Source organism: Bombus terrestris, chromosome 10, assembly GCF_910591885.1.
Source record: "Bombus terrestris chromosome 10, iyBomTerr1.2, whole genome shotgun sequence".
In the NCBI taxonomy this organism is placed as follows: domain Eukaryota; kingdom Metazoa; phylum Arthropoda; class Insecta; order Hymenoptera; family Apidae; genus Bombus; species Bombus terrestris.
In genome coordinates this window covers 1,047,343-1,060,179 of record NC_063278.1, presented here as the reverse complement: position 1 = coordinate 1,060,179, position 12,837 = coordinate 1,047,343, and positions in this window count along the sequence as shown.

Sequence of the window (12,837 nt, the reverse complement as noted above, 5' to 3'; positions counted from 1 at the left end):
ATTTCTGGCGTTGATGTCTAATTTTTACATAAACTTCTCTGTTGTTAAATCGACCAAGATCACGTTTCCTAAATTTGCTAATTTTATTACTCGGCTGTGTAATTTTTGTTCAACTTCTCATGAATGAATAATTTATGCGAAGAAAATAGCATAAATAATTATGAAATTTGAGGTAAATTTAAACTTCAACTTAATCAAGAAGGTTAATTAATGGATTCTTTTAATAAAACCTTCGGTTAGAAAATTGAAGAGTCGTACGAGGAAGGAAGAATATTGATAGAGCGTTACCAGGGAGATTGATTAATGGAACCGTGATTATCGAGCTTCCTTGAGAAAAGTCATGGAAATATATATATGCAATTAATAGATTAAGATAGTAGAAACATAGACCGGCAATTTAGAAATCAGTCGATGTTTCTGTTTAATCCATCAAACTCTACGATCTATCTTCGACTTAACCCGATATGTACATACAATCTTCTCGTGCTCGTTTAAAGTCATCAAACGCATTAATTATCTGTCGTACAACGAAAATAAATTGCTCGTAGGCTCTATCGAGAGCACGCTGTGTCCCTAACATTCGCAAACAATTCCATAATCGTAGATTTTTCCATTTCGCAAGTGTAAATTTCAAAAAACGATCTCTTATTGAATTTCTTTAGCGAAAAATATAACTTACATCGAGCCGCTGTACGATGAAAATAAATAACAACGAATAGTTAACACAATTGAAAAAATGAAACCTGAACAGAGATTTGTTTCATCTGTCAAAGTACCGACATCTTGTACGTTTTATATTATGTGTATTTTATAGACTTTTGCATCATTCAATTTCCCATATACGCATAAAAATTCATAGTCTGACAATCAACTACAACTTCGACATTACAAGAGAATAACGTTGCGAATAAAATATTTATTTGCTCAAGGAAATGATTATTTCTTCTGAAATCTTGACACGCTCAAAACTATCGATCGGTAGTGTACATCGACGATCATTTGTACGCATGATCCAAATGTATTGTAACGTCGAGGCTTTCCTATGAATAATGATAGCCCTCGCGGATCGATCCGTCATCGAGCGTAACGGGAAAATATTAAAACGTCCAAGTGAAAATGACAGATTCAGATCTGACAGCGCTAATTGCGTTCGAAGGGGTCTGTCGGGGTTCTGCGGCGGAACGCGAGCGGAAAGTGAGAGCTCAAACGAGCGAGGCGAGCAGCGATTTGCACGCACGACACGCCTATCGCAAATACGGATTAATGAACTGCATACGCCACGGCGGAGCATTGCGAGTGATCTAAGCCCGATAAAGGCGAGACTATATCTTCTGGGTAACGGCAATCCATAATGCACCAGGTGAGTAACCGCCGTGCCTGAACCTTAATTTATATCGTTCGCTTAGAGTATCCGACGTGCTTTCATCCGCCGATACTTCAGATCCTGCGAGTCGCCGCGTAAATTATTCTCTCGTCTTTGTTGCCACGCAACAATTCCTGCATATCCGAGATAAGGAAAATGAAATGTCGATCGACAATTTTAAAATGCAGTTTCATTGGATGTAGGCTGTTTATACGAGACGCGTGGAGAAATTATTACGGTGGTTGAAGTTCAAAGATAGTTATATGTACATTGTAGTTAAGTAGTGATTGATTTATTTGATTGGAGGTAATCTTGAAATTAATCTTTAGCGAAGGGTGATCAATTTTCTGAATTTAGTGATTGCTGGTTTTAGCAATTGTTAGTTGATACGGAAAATTCGAGACTTTATTTCGATCATATTTATTGCCATGATACGACACATTTAATTTAATCGAATAAAAAATTTCAATTAGACGAATAGAGAGTCTCTGACGAATATTAGAATTGTCTGATCCTATATATAAGAGTGTAACTTACCACCCTTGTATCTCATTTGTTTCCCGGTCTTTTACGCCCCCATCTGAAGCCGCTTCGCTGCCTGAGTCATGTACCGGGTGAAAATTTGTAGCAAGCCTCTTTCTAAAACTATAATCGATCATTTCGAAACGATATTATTTACCATCAGTCTTAGAAAGAACATGTGAGTAATACCGATACACGATACTCTTACCGATTCTACTTAAACGAGGAGATGCATTACGCGTTTTATAATAGACGCTAGGATCTCTAATAGCACTTCGTATTCGTAATGCATTCCTAGATGCAATTTCTTCCTCTGGAACTATAAATTTTCTATTTTGCTTATTTTGCCTTCGAAATTAGGGTTCTTTGAACTCGGTATAATCATTCGATAAATGTTTCTGGTGTATCGCGAATAAATAATTATTTGTGCATAAAAATATTTATAATTTCGATCAGGAAATACGCATTTACTAATCTTGTGAAAATTTATAATAGATAATAATAGCAACGATAATAATTATATACGTTTATATTCTCTTCAGTCAATTTGCTACTTAAAAATTTTCAAAGATTACACTCGCACGGCAGCACCATAAACAATAAAAAATTAAAATTTCCATAGAAATCTACCAAAAAGTTCGTTACAGAAACTCTATCGAATATAGCGAGAAAAGGAATCAATTGGCAGAGATTTATTCACCATTATATGGAGCACCATCGACTAAATCCGTGACGGGTAGTTGGCGGTAAGGAACGATGCCGTAAAACGCGTGACACCAAGAAGCGTGAAGGTATTACACACGGTGACCGGATCGATCTGCGTTCCACCATCTTGCTATCGAAGACCTTGGCGAATTAACGGAGTAACCAGTGGGACACCGGGTAGCGTTCGGACAGAGTAGGGTTACTACAACACGTACCCGTGGCCCGAGACCACCCACAGGTTGAATCGATCAGCAACTGATACCCTTGAAGAGCGAGCAAGAGGCCAGGGAAGAGATAAAGAAGAGGAGTTACAGGTGTACCAGGGCTGCTTATACGGCCGCGGAACGCGCTCAATTCACGATAACAGCCGTTCGCGCCCGCGCTTCTTCGCCTTTCAGGACGAAACAGGGCGCGGAGGCATCTCGACGTCGATTTTATCGCGTCAGGATTGAACTACGGTCTTTGAACGCGAAATCTCGGTGAATTTCGCGTGAACTGTCGGTGAATGTTTCTCATTAGATGATACCGTTGATGTAGATTAAGGGAACAGAGTATAGGGGAGATTATGGGACAGAGAAAGTAGAAATTAAAGGAATTATTTAATCATTTTATTATCATAGGGAAGCATCCAAATGCTGAATGCGTTTCAAATAGGATGTTTGTTGAGTAGAAATTATGTAAAATACAGGTAATAATTGTGATAACATCTACGTGTGTGTTACTTTATAAGGATATAGCAATTTTAGTAAAGAGTTAAGGGATAATTACTTTGATATGGTAACTCTCGAAGAAATTCAAGTTTCATCTGCTTGTCACGAGTCTACTTTACTCTAAAAGTCATTAACTGCGACCAATTATACTTAACAATATCCTAATCTCTGCACTTGCAAAAGATACGAAAAGACCATTCAAAAGACCAAATTGAAGAACCAGTTCCAAGTACGAGGTAAGGAACTTATCGATAAAAATAACCAATCGGCACGCACGTAGAAGCTTACCAAAAAGCGAATCGGCGAAGCAGTATGCGAATGTCCGCGAAAGCCGAACGATATCGTAAATTCCGGCAATTATGCTTAATTAATAAGTATCCAGTTTAGTCGAGCGGTGGTGGACATATACGAAGGGGCAGACGCGCGCCCCAGCACGAATTTAATGCCGACTGTGGGAAATTTAGATGAGAAGCCCGAGTCCCTGAGTCCACGGACCGTAAAGCAAGCGGTTTATTGGTGAAGCGGCGAAACGCGCTATTCGACTGACACTTTCATTACCGTCTTTCTAATTGCCCGCCATTTAGGTAAACGTATACAAGCACCGTAATCCGGGATTCGTCGTTTACACGGCCGCGTCACCGGATTTGGATCCTTCGAATGTCTGGCCTCGAGCAGCCGCGACAACTTGAAGGCAAACGAAACGAGCTTATCCTTACTTCTACCGATCTTTAATCTTCCGTGTGAACACATGGTTTTTACGTTTGATGATAAGAAAATGATACGGGAATAGTCGGGTAGGTTGAGAGTTTGGTAATCTAAAAAGAGAAGATGAAGAGAGAATAAGTGGTTGCGGAAATATTTGGAAGATTAAGACGGTGTTGACGAATTGTCTTTATTTTCTTCGGTTTAGTAGTTGAATTATTTTTTGTCAGAAACCAGATTAATCGATTTTATTGAAGTTAATTGTTTGATTCGCCGGAAGTAATACATTAATCGTGCGTTTTGGTGCTGAAAGTAGGAAAAGGGACTTTTGGAAAAGGGAATTGGTTAGCTTTGTCTTTGAATGGCTCAACTGCCTCGACTCAATTGCTCAATTAGTTCGTAAATCATTACGTTATTTGCCATTTCTTCCTCCTCGGTCGATCTTAAAATTAAAATTCCTAAAATAACCTATTTATAGTAGCTATCTTAACATCGACGCACAGAGAAGAACTGACCTGGAAAGCTTCCAAAAAATTTACCGGAGAGGCCTGCTGAACTCGAGAAGTGAATCAGAGAAAAAACTAGAATTTGGTCACCGAAAAAGGAGGAAAAGAAATAATAAAAGGGACGCAGCTGCGGCGGTCGATCCGTTTAGCACGATTAACACCGTCGTTCCAGGATAGCACCGCCCCACCTGTCCGATCTGCTGGCCGAACGACAAATATCCGTTTCCACGGAATCGGGTTCTGTGTTACCAGCAGTTTTCGTTTCATCTAAAATTCACGAGAGACAGACGCGACTAATGGCCGCTGCCCGTGCCCGTATCCGTGGACGCTTCAGCTCGGTCGTTTCGAAAGTGGAGAACTCCCGGTGAAGACCGTGCGGCTCATTGAAATTCAAATGTCAATCTCGAGTGTACGAGCATATATACTAACGAGACTGGCGAGGAGAAGAGACGGGACGAGGGGAGGAACGTGAATGCGGAGTGCTTTTCGTGTCGTGATGTCGAAAACGGTCGCCGGATCGCGCCCATGTTTGCTCTCGAATTCTGCCGGCCGAAGGATCTCAAGTTCCAAGGCTGCCTTCGGTCTTGTCAATGTTGTTTTATAACCACGCTCTCGGAAACCCGGTATGGTGCTCCTCTTTAAAATTCGAACAGGTTCACTTCCTTGAAATCCTTTACCGCTGACGTCGAACTAGAACGGTGCTTTCAAGCGTTTTAACATTTTGTGAAAATTTATTTCCGCTGACAATATATTTAGAATCATTTTAGTTATTATCGGTGACGAATTTGGTTATCACTAATTATTTCTTGTATTAATCTACTCTTAAATTATATCTCAGTAGAATTTCTTCTATATGATTAATTAAACTATCGTTGATTAAAGCCACTTAATTGCTTGTTACTCGTTAGATTCATATAAATCGAGTACTTTTAATTTATCAATTTGCTTTATGAGAACATGATTATAGTTCTAATCCACGAATAAAGAAATTACAAATAGAATATGGACTTAAAAATGTTCTATGGAAATTACAACATATTCAACGTAAACATTAAATTCACCCCGAAAAGTTAGAAAATTCTCATTCAAGATATACCTGGTTCAAACCGTCGACTTTGATTTGACCATGTTTAAAGAAGCCTCAACCAGCTCGAAGTCACGTAAACGTTGCCGTAGCGTTCGGTATTTCACACAGGCAGGTTGTCCAACGAATACAGATTTATGATACCGCGTTCATTGAAAAAAGGTGGCGTCTTCCTGCTCCTGGAAAGTATCGCGATCGAAGCTGTACTTAAGGGAGAGGATTCACCATGTGAACACATAATGATCGGCAAGCGGCGGAACGGAACGGTGCGGTGTGAGGCGGGCAGAGTCGCGCATAAACGAATAATAAAGCGGCCGGCGTAATATTTCAAGATGGCGCGCTACGTGCTCGGTAGATGGCACAGCTCGATATTATTTAGCGTCCTGGGGTCGCACCCACTTAACCCTATCCGGCGCGCGGAGCGAGCGCGCAAAAAGGGCGCCCACAAAGACAGAGAATAAGTTACCTTAGTCCGCGCGAAAGGACGTGCCATGGCATTCCCGCCGCGAGGACTACGGATCCTTAACGGCTTGGTACTGCGGCACGCGGGAGGGTCCTTATCGTGGATAACCCAACCGCTTTTATTAATGGTCGCGTTCCCTGGACGACACATTTCCATCCGCATTTACCGTTCGATTAATATTTGATCGGGTTCGAGTAGTCTCAAATAGTCTCGGAGGATTTTACATGGAACGATCCATTAGCTTCAATTTGAAGTAGATTGATCGAGACATGGATGTATAATTGCAAGGTTTATGACGCGTAAACCATGGACGAAGCGTTGGAACTTTGGAAGCCGAAGATACCTTCTTCCAACTGTCATATTAATCCGACCCGAATCTTGATCCATTTAATCGGCATAAAATTTCTCTTCACTCGAGATCACCGTCGAGAAAAACCATTTAAAACAGCTGTCCCGCTGCTGTCCGCAGAATAAAATTTTGATGTACGGCGCGCAATTTCTCTCTTTTCGAGCATCGATTAAATTGACAGCTTAAATCGAAGCATCCTGCGATGCCTAATTCAATATACCAACGAATTAATCACAGGGCACTCACTCCCTCTTCTACGTATCCTTTTTCTTCTTTTTATATCCATTCGATTACCAGAAAGTCGACGTCGAAATAGAAAAGCAACGCGATCGAAAAGATGACTCAAGCGGCGTAATTGGATAACGAATTTTCTTCTTCACTCTGCGAACGTTCTTCCCACGGAATTGGATTCCGCTTCGATCCTCCGTTCCTCTTCAGCCACGCCGCGCATAATGAAGCGTCGAGGCACCGAAAAATACGCATTCTCGCCGCGCATCGTTTACCGCAGAATTCCCTTATCGTGGTTAGCCTCTCCTCCATTATAAATGACCACGATTCAGGCTACAAGAATCCACAGATAGCGTAGAGAATCTATTCGAACAATTCCTTCGAGTCTCGCCTGGATTCGAATACGTTCGAACAGGATCGATAAGGGGCGAATCTTTTAATTAATCGACGAGGCCACGACCGAATTGACGACCGTACGATTTCTTCACGGTAATTGACCGTGATACCCTCGAGGAGGAAAAAAAAACGATGATATTTGTCAAGTGTCACGACAACGGCTATCCTAGCGATGATGCGGCTTTTATTAATGATCGTACGTGCGATTTCTCGAAAGCGGGCTCGCGCCTACGCAGCAACTTTCGATCAGGAAAGTTTCGATGACACAGCTCGAACGGATCATCGAAACCTGGGATAATTATCACATTCCGTGATACTCGTTCGTGGTTTAATCTATGATTTTCAGAAAAATTCGAGTCGATCACTGCGTATTACATTTTAGTGAATTATCTATATATAGATAATGTTATGTAATTTTGTGAATACTTTACTCACTTTTGGCTATTTATGACTATGACTATAAGAAACTCTATCTTATTATACTAGATTTGCTGTGTAATAAATATCTCTATTCGAAGAATCCTTGTGTCAGTGATTTTAAAAATCATAAAGTATGCAATAATTCTATAGTTCAGATGACTTCAAGCCATTATTCTCTTCGCTGATTAATAATATTCTCAAAGCAAGTAGTTATTTCTCTCAAAAATCTATCGATACACGTGACTTTTTCCTCTGTTAAAAGTTGTCGTTACAAAATGAATTACGCTCGTTGACACCTGTTTTAAAAACGATATTTATTATGTAACAGTCAAATAATATGTATGCGCCATCTCGAATGCAATTGTAAGACGAAAACTAACAGCGGAATTATTAATAGTTTATTTATACGATAGGTTCTCGTATAAATTGGTGCCGCGTTTGTCTGGATGAAAAGCAACATTTGTTTAGACTAGATTATTTTGACAAAAGACATCCTGAATATTTTATTATTCCGCTGCGCACGAATAAAACCGATAAAACAAGAAGAATCGTGTGACCATCGATTATATGGCCGCCGTTAGTTCCACTGATTTTCATAGCGTGTAAACATGAATAATGGGTTTACAAGGTATTTCGGTGAAACCAGTTCTTTTCATTAATTCTCGCGTATTATCGCGTTTTGACGTATTATTACTACCCGATTCGCTCGTTTTTCGAAACCGAAGGCGAAACGGCTGAATTCTTCTTCCAAAACAAAGCAACGGAGTGAATGTCAAATAAATAAAAGAAAAATGTAAGAACATCGTAAAAAGAGTGTATTAATCTATAATGAATCATAATCAACGATCCCTCAGTTCTAGAGTTCCGTTCGAAGCTAATGGTATGCGTACATAGTTTCATTCTGAATAAATGGAGTACTTGCACAACAGACTACGGATCATTGTTACAAACTCCCGTACTCCGAGGACACGCTTTATCAAAGATATTGACAAGGCTAATGACTGGAAAGCCAGTTAGTACTTAGCCTCTATTCGTTATCCTGTCAAAACTAAATAACATTCTATCCGTTCTTCCTATCCAGTACGTATCAAACTACGTTAACAATTTCAACGATACTTTAAGCCCCAATTAAAATTCATAAATAGTAGAGTGAGAAAGCTTTACGCATAAAGCTTTGCATATTCTGCTCGTCTTCTACTAAACGACGTCGCTGTTCATTTGATCATAAAAATTTATAGTTTTTCGCTACTTACTTCGAACCAAAAACCAGTTGCTTATTTTGAGATAAAACTGTACATGAAATCTTACCAAGTTACAATAAAACGTGTATCGATCTCAATAACTCCACACTCGAACATCTCCAAAACCACAAGTACACGATTACATATATTATCGATATTGCTATCAATGACTAGTCAGAGTAGAGTATCCGTGACAAGCTTACCACCATCTTATTTGGCGCACACCCTTTTGTTATGTCGCGTCGGCGATATTGGGTTCACGTCCACTCGAGTATCCTCTTACGACGATGCGTGTGCAACGCAGCCAATTAGCGAGACCGCAAGAGAGCGACTTCTCCCTTTCTCCGTGTCTTCCGCCTCCCCTACTCTCAGCCATACACTTAGGGTCAAACGCTCGTAAACGTCCAGGCGAACCGCTTCAAGCCTCGACCGAACGGAGTTCGAAAGGAGCCTCCGTTCGTGTCTGTGTCCGTCGCGTCTGTGAAAAACATATTATGAATTTCCCGACGACCAATCGCACGACCAGCGTGCCATGACCCCGGATTGTCAACCTTATGTTCCCCTGCCTTCTTCAGATACCCGCTGTCCTTCTCCGTTCCAAAGCTTTCCACGCGAGATTTTCTATATCGCCCTCTTCGTCGCGCACGCTAACGACCTCACTGGCCAAGCCCACAGGCCACAGGTGTAGTAAACCTCTTTACCTCACGCATTCGCGTGTAATGGCCCCTCTTACACCCGTGCCGCGCATCTGCCGACCTCGCTGCGTGTGCTACCTCGCCAGCCGTGATCCGCTTCTTCCTCATCGCCGTCGTTTGCATCCAGAGTTCGTCCAGATCTTTGGAAACTGTTGTAATTTATCCATGCGAGAGTCTGTGTCTTTGCAAAGCACGTAAGATGGAAATTTTATAATTTGGCAACCGAATGCTACTCGTAAATGCGATTCTTCGACGCATTTTGAAAAACTTTTATTATGATTTACGATGATATTGTACATGATAGAAGAGGTGGAAGGAAATAGCGAAAGTAGCAAATTCTCTGCAATTTTAAAAAGAACGTGAAATGGATAACGTCGAATAAATACATGTATGAAGTACTTCGCAAGAATCTTATAATGTTTTATCATTATCTTAAAGCAAGTCAAAGTACTTACGTGGTATTTACCAAGTAATATGCAAAGTTTAAATGACGAGTATTAAAGGAAGTATCGTCTTGACTGAACAGACAACGTTGCCTGTATCCTATGATACGGTATAAGCGATCTGAAAGGATCTCGAATAAAGAACAATAAGTAAGGGTTGCAGGCATACAGCTGCGAGTTCCTCGACACAATTACAGCTCGCCCATATGCCGCTCAAACTTCACGCATCTTGTCATGTATCGCTGCGGGTCCAATAAGAAAAAACGCAGTCAAGCCGTGAATCGGAATCGAGAATCATATATCTCGAGTGTTTCGACATAAAGCGATAAAAATTGTTCACGACGATTTATCAGAGCTGCTTTGTGTTATTTCCAAGAACACGCTGCCACTGTGACGCAACGTTCTCTTTGATATTCCAACACGGATCATGAAAAATTGCATTTTATTTCTTTAACAGAAGCGCGATAATGACCAGTCGAAGGTGAGGAAGTTGTGAATAATTAGACGACACGTGAAATTGATAATACGCAGCTAAATACAAATTGAAATTGAATGGATAATTTGAATTTTCGATTCTTATGGTATACTTTCGTCTTTTCTACATTCAAACAAGAACTTTGTTATTTATGACGATTCTGTTTGTCGAAATTTACACAACACGTCGAAAAATACGTGTCAATATGAGAGTGAATGAGTGAGAATATATGTCTGAACATTTTGATCGATTTGTAGGATCATTCCGAGAATTTTGTCGAAGCAAACGAACGCTATTTACAATTTCCTATAAATTAAGCCAGTGTCTAAATATTTTAGAGTGGTAGGATACGTAACGCAAGATTTTATCATGACTATAAATGTGAAAGAGAGAAAGGGACAAAATGGTTGATAAACGATCGATATGGTACGAGTGTGTAGAGCAAGAGAGATTTCTGTTTTCGAGAATAATTTTATCGAGATCTACCCAGCGCGATTTTTTCTTTTTTCTAATTTCGACTCTAATAACAAACGAATACTCGTCCGAGGATTTCGAGACACGGGAGTATACGCGCGACTCGAGATGCGTCGTAAATCTTCCCGGGATAATTTACGTGGGCGCGATGTACGGCGTCACAGGTGTCGTATGGCCTCGTAGGATCTGCATCCAGCGCGCAAATTAACGTAATATAGAAGGAATATCGTGAACGAGACGCGTTTGAGCCGGGTATAACAAATGAAAAACAGATTTCATAAAGGAGAGAGTAGAATTTCTATTCCCTGTAAATTATTTCACGATGGAAATCAAAATAGGCTTAATCTATCGTCAGCGTCAATTACCTCTTGCATCTTTTTTAAATTACATCAGTAAAATCGAATAAAGATTGCGACTATTTTTAACTATACTAACAAAGAGAGCGCTGCATTTCGAGTATTTAGTTGAAGTTTTTTACAAATTTTATTCGAAATGAAAATAAATTTATTTAAATATTACTTTATTATTTTTACCTTCTAAATAACATAGGAAGAATAACTTCATTTTAAGATTAAATCAGATAATTTTTTATCGTGGTTAACTCTGTCAAATAAAATAAAAAATGATTTCATTTAATGGATAAATAGTGAAATAATTCATTGATAAAAATCATTTACTTATTCAAGTAAATTAATTTATAGTTATTTGAAATTAACATCTAATCGAATGATTTCGCGGACTGTTGTTGCATTTAAAAAATTAATCTATTATGATGTTAGATAATAAATATCTTACGAAATTTTTCCAACAAAACTTTCACTGCGTAAAACTACAATATAAAGAACTAAGAAATTCAACAAGTGCCACCATGCCGCAAAGGTGGTGTAAAACCATAAAATCTTACCAAACAGCAATACCATCTCTTCGACGATTACACAATCCGTTCCGTCTAAAAGCATCTTGCAAAAAAAGAAGAGAAAAAGAAAGAAAGAGGGAACCTCCGCTTGACAAATTTACGTAATCCAAGAATAGTCGAAGCGTTCTCGCGCGTACCCACACGTCATCGTGCGTTGGTAGCGCTTTTTTCGCCGCACACGTGGGGGCCAGAAGCTCCGGGAACCTGAATCGTCGGGCCAGAAACCACTAGAGCTGGTTCGACAGACATCGAGTGGCCTCACCTCTCTCCGTCCCACCTAAGTCAACAACAGAAGATCCCAAGGCATTCGAATGTCCGGGGTTACGCGTACGAGTGCTCGTGAATACACGCAGGTGCACGCAGGTGAACACCGTCGTGGCCTGTCGATTATGTCGGCCCCCGTGAATTCTCGCCGTCGAACAAACCGAGAAAAGCTGTCACATACGGAAACCGTCTCGCTTATGCGCCTGTCGAAGTCTCCCGATCCACTCGTTCAAATCTCCAGCTATTCGTCGAATTGGATGACTTAGTCGAAAGGAAAGTTTACTGGTTCGTGTAACATCGTTTTTCTCTTCGCTAGGATTAATTATTACTGACGTTCGAGTTCAGGGTAAGAAGAAAAGAGATACGTATTAAGTTATTGGGAAGGTTCGTAGGGTTTCTGACAGCTTTATAGTATTAAGTTTTGTGCAAGTCCATTATTCCGTGGATATTTATGCAAATTTACATTTAGTGTATGCAACTAACAAAATAGAACCTAAACAAAGATTTGTTTAATTTATTAAATATTAAAAAAAGTAACAAAGCGTTCAAAATTGTCAAACTTTTGCTGGAACGTTCTACTTCATTGCATTCAGTAAATAGTATTTTAACGCCACAAAATTAAACAGGAACTTGCAGATACTTGGAAGAACTCGTAACTGAATAAAACGAAGGTTTCCTAAATAACAATCATGGAACTAAATATGTAAATGATAAAGCAATGGATGATAAAAATTCGCCGAAAAGTTGTCTTCGAATTTTTTCGACCAACCCAATAATAGTAACGATAACTCTGTCGTCGATAGATCGTGTTTATATACGAGTCTTTAATCGACCAATTAAAGAAGTGCCTACGAGAAAAAAGAGATAAAAATTTATGTTAA